The sequence below is a fragment of the Lactuca sativa genome, chromosome 3 (genome assembly GCF_002870075.4).
Source record: "Lactuca sativa cultivar Salinas chromosome 3, Lsat_Salinas_v11, whole genome shotgun sequence".
Lineage (NCBI taxonomy): Eukaryota > Viridiplantae > Streptophyta > Magnoliopsida > Asterales > Asteraceae > Lactuca > Lactuca sativa.
In genome coordinates this window covers 117,005,840-117,015,846 of record NC_056625.2, presented here as the reverse complement: position 1 = coordinate 117,015,846, position 10,007 = coordinate 117,005,840, and positions in this window count along the sequence as shown.

The following is a 10,007-nucleotide window of genomic DNA, read 5'->3' as shown; positions in this document are numbered from 1 at the left end:
ATAACCCGAAGCTCTGGTCTTTTTGCTCAAGTCCCGAGGGTCGATTTTACTCCCGAGATTCCCGAGAATCCCGAGGAAAATCCGTTTCCCGAGACGAAACTCTGCCCGGTTTTCCATCTCGCTATCTTCAAGCTTTCATGTGAGTTCATACCCCTTAAATAATGTTTTAAACTACTTTTAAATGCTTTATGGGGGGGGGATACAAGTAGAATCATGCTACTTATTATGTCAATCGCATGTGATTAGTAAGTAGGAGTATATTACTTATTACATCAATCACATGTGATTAATATACAACAGTCAAAAGATTTGGCTACTCATTAGCCGTTTTACCAAACAGTTTCCTTCAAATGATTTTTATAAACATTTTATATGTTTTAAACTCCTTATTACACTGTACCTCTTACTCTGTTTATCATATTTCAAACTTATTTACAACTGTGTTTCAAACAAATGTTCCTTATACTTATATTGTTTTATCAAACTTATGCCTTCAAATTGTTTTATAGATTGACATCAAGTCGATCTTTCCTTAAACTAATATTTATGTTTCAAATGTTTTACCAAACTTATTTATGCTTTTATATTATAAATTGCATGCCTCTATATGTATAGTTATATAAGAAATGTTTAAAAGACTTAGGAAGGCTATCCACCCTATTTCCTTTTCGCGCCTTGAGATGTGGTCTGGTGGGATATTGGATACTCGTCCGAAGGTCGTTTAAATATTAGTTATATATCATGTGTACATATAAAGTCATAAAAGGTTCTTCTAGTTCATCCTATGCCCTTGGGTAGCAAGGGTATACATCCACGTCCATACGTATCACTTAGATTACTAGTAAGCTACCATTTGGGTAGTTCAGGAAGATACTAGAACCATTACTAGAACGCGATATCATACAACGAGTCAGTTCATTCATGAGTCAATACTTTATAGAACGTTGCTGTGCAATACATATACATCTATATTAGGACGAGAACATATACAATTATACTAGAACACTTACATGACAATACATGCTAGCTAAAGAGATCACACATTACAGCTAGCACACGTAGAACACTTCAGTACACCATAAGTACAATTACGTGATCACACTTACATGAGTACGCTTTCATATACATAGGATAGACGTCATTAGGGGCTATAGCTCAGAACCAGTTTAGGATCTAACTATACTGATAAATCACACTACGAATGAGATGGTTATATCGAGTATACATGATCGCAGGTAATGTGGTGCTCACGGCTTGCATTCATGCAGGGGTCGTGTGTGGGTCCTAAAATCCCTCTGATAGGGGAGCGAAACAGTCTGGGATCTAGACATCACATTATACCTTATCCATCAAATAAGGCAAGTTGAGTATCGGTGTATTGATATATATATACCAATATATATCCAAATACTGTGGTACTTGGTAGGTTTACCCTAGATTTAAGGTAATAGGTACGGTCGTAGTTCGACACTACACCATAGTACCATTCCTTTCCCATTACATTCACTTCGCGAATTTTCATAGGAAGCGCGGTAATGTAGATGCTATCTGTTGATAAATAGTAGCCCTTTTAGAGCTACGATTTAGTACTACGTTAATTTTTCCAGTACATATTTCAGTGATAACCTCACTTAAACATAAATATACAAAAGATATTTTGAGTAATGATAGTTATACTTTGGAAAAATACATACTCTTACAAGAGACACATACACACAGAACAGTTAAGTCTTGGTAGAAGACTCCTTTTGTTACTAATAGGAATCATAGGGATTTCTAGGGATTTCCAAACATATACAGTTGAGCTACAAACATTTTCATACTTATACTCGTTTTCTTTCAAAGCAATGTCAAGTCTTAGAAATTATAAGTTTTCACACATTAAGACACATTAATACTTATGATCTCACCAGCTTTAAAGCTGATACTCGCTTTCAAAATTACTTGTATCCTCAGGTCATCATAGACAGGTACCGATGCAAGGAAAAAACGGAAGATGGAGCTTATTCAAGACTTATCTTTCATTTTGATTTATGCTCTAGTGTTTATCAAAATTTGTCAGAATACAATTGTATAATAATTATTTTATTAATGCAATGGATGATGTTGTTGCTTGTTTACTACTTTACATTGTTGTTGATATTATACATGACGTCCTCCGCCCCAGAACGTTTCCGCCGTTCTCGGTTTTGGGGTGTGACAACTAGGGTATTGGATTTCTTAGCGCCTAAGTTATCCAATTAGGGTTTAAGGGTGAAACCCTAGGAGCCTCACTAGTATAAATCGACCCTAGGGGTTAAGGAAAATCGACACCCTTGTCTCTAAAGAAACCCTGGCCGATTTCTTCCTCCTCTCTCCTCTCTCTATAATCATCCTCTTGCTAGTTGGTGTTTGTAAGCCATTATAGGAGTGACACTTGTGACTCTAAAGCTCCAAGGACAAGAAGATTCATGCAAGTGATTCAAGGTAATCATCTAAATCTGATTTTTTATGTTATTATACTAGAATTATCATTAGAAGTCTTGGATTCAATGCATGTTCAATTAGAGAAACCTATATCCAAGCATTAGGATTTGTATGTGCACATAGGAATGTTCATATGGCTAAAACCCATCAGTGGTAGCAGAGCCTTGATTGGTTTCTATTGAATTGATGCATTGGTTGCTTGTTTGTGGTACTCGGCGAGTTCGAGCGTCAGAAAGAGCTACTTTCGGGATTTCTTGTTGTTTATCTTTTGGATACTTACCTTAATCTTAATGGTTCAATATAAATCCGATTTTATGATATATTTGAGTATATTCTTGACCTAATTGAAGATATTTATCAATTAATTGAATATTAATTTCCTTATGTGATAATTGATTAATTATTTTAATTAAATTGGTAAATTGTTTTGCAAGAAATAACTAAATAAATCAAATATGGATAATTATGTGATTAAATGTTAATTTGGATTATTTGTTATTTGATTCCCTATGTTTTGAAAAGTTTAAAACTTGCCCTCAAGTTTTGAAATTTATGTTTTGTGATTAAAAGTTTAATTTAGATAATTTAAATTTTAAACCCTAGAATTTTACAAGTTTTAAATTCAACCCTATACTTATATAATATTACAAGATTAATATATATATATATATATATATATATATATATATATATATATATATATATATATATATATATATATATATATATGTATAATTAAAATCCTAGTCTTACCGTTAGTAGGCCTCAATCACGAAGTCGGTCTATAAGGTGGGTATAAGGTTGTGGCCTATAAAATGGCGCTTAATGGGTGTACACTCACACCCACCGTTTGCTTGATCGGTGGAGGGTCGTTAGCCGAATGGGTAGGATAGGGCAACCTCATCTCCTTATTAAAAGTATAATATTAAATACAAAGTAACTACATGTTTTTCAAAAAATTCCCAATCCTAGTTACATTAGGAAAAGTGAATTGATGCAATCCCATGAAATTACACTTTGCACCCTTGCTAAGAAGTTAGTGGAGCATGTGTGGTTTACCGACAAACTAATTGGTTCTAAGCAAAGGTGGCAAAGGGTGATTCATTGTTTATCATAGTTCGATGGAGCGTGTGTGGTTTACCGACACATCGAATAGGTGATTGTTACAATGAAAGCACCGTGTGAATTTGCATGGTAATTCACACCCACTTTGTGATCCTCGGTATCCCAGTCACAAACGAGAGGGGCATATCGAGATTTAAACATGCCATTGAAAAGTTCAATGAATCTCATCGAAACCTAGGAATTCTCAATACATTTAGAACTTAAAGTTATGTTTTCATGGTGGAGAATTAGTGAATCGTCATTCACTTACCTTCAAATTGTTTGCATGTTAGATTACGGCATCCCTTTTCTAATATCTAAATATTGTTGTTGGATCCTAGCCCTAATTTTTCTTGTTGGGTGATAATTACGGATTCATATCTAATCTATCTTTGTCCATTCTATTTGTAGATGTCGAACGCGAACAACGCTGCTGCTAGCTCGTTAACATTGATGAGCCTTTACCAAAAGGTGACTTTCGATGGGAAGAACTTTAGCGAATGGATAAGATACATTCGCATGATTGCTCGCTACGTGGACAAGGAGTATGTCCTCGATGAGAAGCTCGAGAAGATCAACCCAGAAATCGCTACTCCGGCTGAAATGACCGCTTTTGAGACTCATGAACATGATGCGACGAAGGTTCATTGCATCATGATAGCCACAATGAATGCTGAATTCCAAAAGTCCTACGATGACATGTATCCATATGAAATGCACCAAGACTTATTGGAGAGATACCATCAAAACGCGAGGCAGGAACCTTACGAGATCTTCACTAACATTATTTCCGCTAAAATGGGTCATGGAGAATCTCTAACCGTGCATCTGCAAAAGATGTAAAGGTATGTCGATCGTCTTCGCAAGTTAAATGTCGACTTTGGGGAAGATTTGGCTATCGACATGGTGCTTCACTCCTTGCCTCCGTGTTACCTCCGTGTTACAACCAATTTAGGATGACCTACCCAAGGTATCCTTAGGGTTGCTGAGAGCAACCTGAAGGATAAGTTTGTTGCACCCACTCCAAATCCACTAGTAGCTCCTGTTTTGGCAATTGGGCAAGGTAGGGGTAAGAAGAGGAAGGCTCCATCTAAGAGCTAACACAAGGGAAAGTCTCGAGATGGTTCCTCTTCTAGTGTGACCAAAGTTGATCCCGCTAATCCTAACCCTAACCCAAAGAAGGCAGAGTGCCACCATTGCCACAAAATAGGGCATTGGAAGAGAAGCTTCCCAGACTACCTGCAAGCAATCAGGGAAGGAAAGGTCAAGCCATCTTTCGCAGGTATATACACAATTAAATCAAATGATTCATCTCATGCTATTTCTTGGGTCCTCGATACCGGGTGTGGTTACCACATTTTTTTTGAATTGCAGGGACTAAGAAGAAATAGGGATGTGGAGCATGGAAGAATAAATCTAATCATGGGGAACAGAAGATCGTCGCCTGTGACCAACTAAATAACACTACTCTCATCCCTCGCCCGAGAGGCAGGAGAGACTGAGGGTTTTATCGAAAACGTGAGAAAACATCGAGAAAACAACAAATCTTTTTTGGTTTTAACCCTACGACATAGACGGAATAGGAAAAGGACTTATAGAAATCTTTTAAATTTAAAACGGATCAGTCGGCCGGGTCTACGAATCTATTCTAACTATCAAAGAATTCCTAGAATTTTAGGTGGGATGGGGATTGTAATTCTTTCTACCTCTCAGGGTATAATGACAGACCGAGAGGCTCGACTAGAAAGAATAGGCGGAGAAATTTTGTGTTATATATGGTAATCCTTCTAATATCCGAATTCAATACGAAACTTCTTATTTGTGAAAAAGAAAAGAGAAGGGGTGGGTTGTCTAATAGGGTTCTTCCTCCACTAGTTGATACTTCAAGGGGGTTTTACCTGTAATGAAAGAACAAAAATGGATTCATGAAGGTTTAATTACTGAATCGCTTCCCAACGGCATGTTCCGGGTTCGTTTAGATAATGAAGATATGATTCTAGGTTATGTTTCAGGAAAGATCCGACGTAGTTTTATACGGATACTGCCAGGAGATAGAGTCAAAATTGAAGTAAGTCGTTATGATTCAACCAGAGGTCGTATAATTTATCGACTCCGAAACAAAGATTCGAAAAATGTAACCGATTATGGTAGAATATTCGTGTGATATTTTCTCAGATTTTGCGCGTGTGATACATGTTCCTTCGATTTCTCCAAGCAAAGCTCCACGCCTGATTCAAAATCGTGGTGTAACGTGTATCCTCCCCTGTTCCGGTCATGGAATAGATGAAATAAATCAAAAAATGGATTTTTGTTCAAGAATGAAATCTTGTTGGAACTGTCCATATCCGGTTCATCCTTCGGAACCATATCACATCCCGAATCTGATGAAATAGGATGAATTGAGACGGTATTTTGTAAATACGTAATTATCTTGAATAGATTAACCATTTCTTTATTTTCCGATCGCCTGAGAAAAGAAAGATCTTGTTGTTTCTTCAACAATTTCTGATCTCTAGTGGACCTCTCAGTAGGATTCGAACCCAGATGAAATTCTGACCATCTGTCAGAGAAAAAAGAACGAACGGATCTTGTAGGATTCCCAAGAAATTCTTCGATTTCTTCTGGAAGCAGATGATTAATCATCTGCTTCTCACGTTCCGTGAATAGCCGGGACATTGAGGAATATCCAGAAAGGCATTTCGGGAATCGGGTTGATTCTATCTCTGTTCCTTCCGTTTGAAGAAAGGAAGGATCCCAAAGAATCGATCTAGATATTTATCATTGATTAGTAGGAGGCGAACTTTATGTTAAATAAGAGAACAACAGAAGTATACGCTTTAGGTCAACATATATCTATGTCTGCTCACAAAGCGCGAAGGGTAATTGATCAAATTCGTGGGCGTTCCTACGAAGAAACACTTATGATATTAGAACTCATGCCTTATCGAGCATGTTATCCAATTTTTAAATTAGTTTATTCTGTAGCAGCAAATGCTAGTTTCAATATGGGTTCGAATGAAGTAAATTTAGTCATTAGTAAAGCTGAAGTCAATGAAGGTACTATTGTGAAGAGATTAAAACCTCGCGCTCGAGGGCGTAGTTTTGCGATACAAAAACCTACCTGCCATATAACTATTGTAATGAAAGATATATCCTTAGATGAATATATAGATACCTCGCCTGTGACCAAGATTGGAGTGTATTCTCTAGTGCTTAGGAATGGTTGATGTTAAGATTTGAATAATTATTGCTATTCGCCAAAAATGGCAAGAAACATCATTTCATTTCATGGTTTGTTTAGACAAGGATTTAGATTTTCTTTTAATAATGAGAATGGTTCTATTTATGCTTATCTAAATGGTGTCTTATATTTTGAAGCAATACCATGTAATGGAATATATGAAACTGTTATGATTGTAGATAACCTAGGAAATGATGTTTTATGCATGGATTCTTCCAAAAGTATGGATAGAGCATCCTTGTGGCATCGTCGTCTTGGACATGTCAACAAGAAGCGCATAGCCCAACTCCAAAAGGATGGAGTGTTGGAGTCATTCTTCCTTAGGGAAGATGACACATGCGAGTCTTGTTTACTTGGAAAGATGACCAAGTCACCCTTCAGTAGCACATGCTAAAGGGGTTAGGGTCTATTGGACCTCATACATACCGATGTATGTGGACGTTTTGATCAACCACAAAGGATGGGAACCGCTTCTATGTGACTTTTACCGATGACTATAGTAGATATGGGTATATCTACTTAATCAAGCAAAAGCCAGAAACGTTTGAAAAGTTCAAAGAGTTCAAGAATGAAGTGGAGAGTCAATTAGACAAGAAAATCAAGATGCTTCGATCCGATCGAGGAGGAGAGTACCTATGTCTTGAATTCCACGACTATCTCAAGGAGTGTGGAATAGTTTCACAATTGACGCTACCTAGGACACCACAGTTGAATGGTGTGGTTGAAAGGTGTAATCGAACATTGTTAGACATGGTCCGCTCTATGATGAGTCGTGCTTCACTACCTATCTCATTCTTGGAGTATGCCTTAGAGACTGCCACCCATATCCTTAACCGAGTCCATACTAAGAAGGTTGCCAAAACACCTCACGAGATGTGGACAGGCGAAGCTCCCTTGTTAGCACATATCAAGGTTTGGGGTTGTGAGGCTTTCGTAAGACGAGATACTCACGACAAGCTCGAACCTCGTAGTGAGCGATGTATTTTCATCGGCTACCCGCAGAAATCCTTTGGATATCTCTTCTCTAGACCGAAGGGCTATGTTGTCTTTCTTGCGAGGGGAGGAGTTTTCCGAGAGCGAGAACTCATAAGCCAAGGAGATATTGGGAGGCAAATTGAGCTTGAAGAGATTCAAGAGTCGATTGATGAAGGAACCTCTACCGCTGGCGCTCAACCCGAGGAGGAAACTCCGTTTGAACCGATTGACGAATCATTACCTCTTAGACATTCCGAAAGAATTAGATTTCAACCCCAATTTTATGGTTTTCATATTACTACCGAAGGGGAAACGTATATTAGTGATGGTACACTAATGAATCTAGATGAACCTACTAGCTATAAGGAAGCCATGGCAGGCCCGGAGTCTGCAAAATGGAAAGAGGCAATAGACAGGGAGATCCAATCCATGTATGATAACCAAGTTTGGAATTTGGTTGAGAATGTGCCCGGACGTAAGACCGTTGGGTGCAAATGGATCTTCAAGAAGAAGACCAATGTGGATGGAAACGTACACACATATAAGGCGCGATTGGTTGCGAAGGGCTTTACTCAAACTCCTGGAGTTGACTATGATGAGACCTTTTCACCAGTTGCGAAGATAAAATCTATTAGAGTGATGCTAGCAATTGCCGCATTTCATGATTATGAGATTTGGAAAATGGATGTCAAGACGACTTTCCTTAATGGGAAGTTGGCTGAGGATGTTTACATGGCTCAGCCAGAGGGTTTTGTTGATCCGAAGCATCCGAATAGAGTGTGTAAGCTTGAGAAGTCCATTTATTGACTTAAGCAAGTGTCTCGCAGATGGAATCTTTGCTTCAATGAGAAAGTCAAAGAGTTTGGATTTCTACAAAGCGAAGATGAATCATGTGTATATGTCAAAGCCAGTGGGAGTATAGTAAGCTTCCTCGTTTTGTATGTCGATGACATACTACTCATAGGAAACGACGTCCCGACACTGCGGGAGGTCAAGTCCTGGCTCGGAAAGTGCTTCGCTATGAAGGACTTCGGAGAGTCTTCCTATATTCTGGGAATAAGGATAGTGAGAGAACGAAGTAAGAGACTAATAGGACTTAGTCAGAACACTTACTTAGATAAAGTACTAAAACGTTTTAGTATGGACAACTCGAAGAAGGGAGAATTACCGATACAAAGTAATACCAGTTGGCTTAATCATGTACGCTATGACTTGTACTCGCCCTAATGTAGCCTTTGTTTTGAGCATGGTTAGTAGATATCAAGGGAACCCTGGAAGAGCACATTGGATTGCGGTCAAGAATATCCTTAAGTACCTTTGGAGGATGAAGGAATGGTTTTTAGTCCTCAGAGGGTGTGATGACTTGAAGGTGCGAGGGTATAGTGACGCCAGTTTTCAGACTGACAGGGACAACTACCGTTCGCAGTCGGGCTAGGTCTTTACCCTGAATGGAGGAGTAGTGACATGGAAAAGTTCCAAGCAAGAAACCGTAGCTGATTCGACGTGCGAATCATAGTACATTGCAGCGAGCGAAGCATCGAAGGAGGGAATATGGTTGAAGAACTTCATCGGTGATCTTGGACTTGTACCTGCCATAAAGGAGCCCATGGTGATTTTTCTGTGATAATGAAGGAGCGGTTTCCTTGACCAAGGAACCGAGGGATCATGGTAGATCTAGACATATCGACAGAAAATATCACTTTATTAGACATCGAGTAGAAGAAGGACATCTCGTGGTTAAGAGGATATCATTAGAAGATAACCCAGCAGATCCGCTTACGAAGGGACTGAGCAGGGTTAAGCACTTGCAACATGCTAGGAGTATTGGGCTGAAGGATGATATTAGTATATATTAGATAGTATTAGAATCGTGTAATAGATAAATGTAATTAACATTTGATGATTAAATGAAAGAGTATTATTTATGAGTAATGTTACTGTCTTATGTTAATTGTTATCTATTGTTTCACTTTGCATGTTTTTGACTTCCAAAATAATTGAATTTATTAAGAATAATCGAATTATTCAAATTGTCCACAATCGTTCATATGTTGGAAGTAGGTATGAATGAAGATTGTCATGAATTGGTGTGCAGATTGTCTAAATGGTATTAGACATAGCAAAAGTTTGCTACAATGTTCATGAGTGCTTATGAACTAGTTTTGAGCATTGGAACAAACCCGCGCTTGCTGGAATCACCTTATGGAATATGATAAAAGTG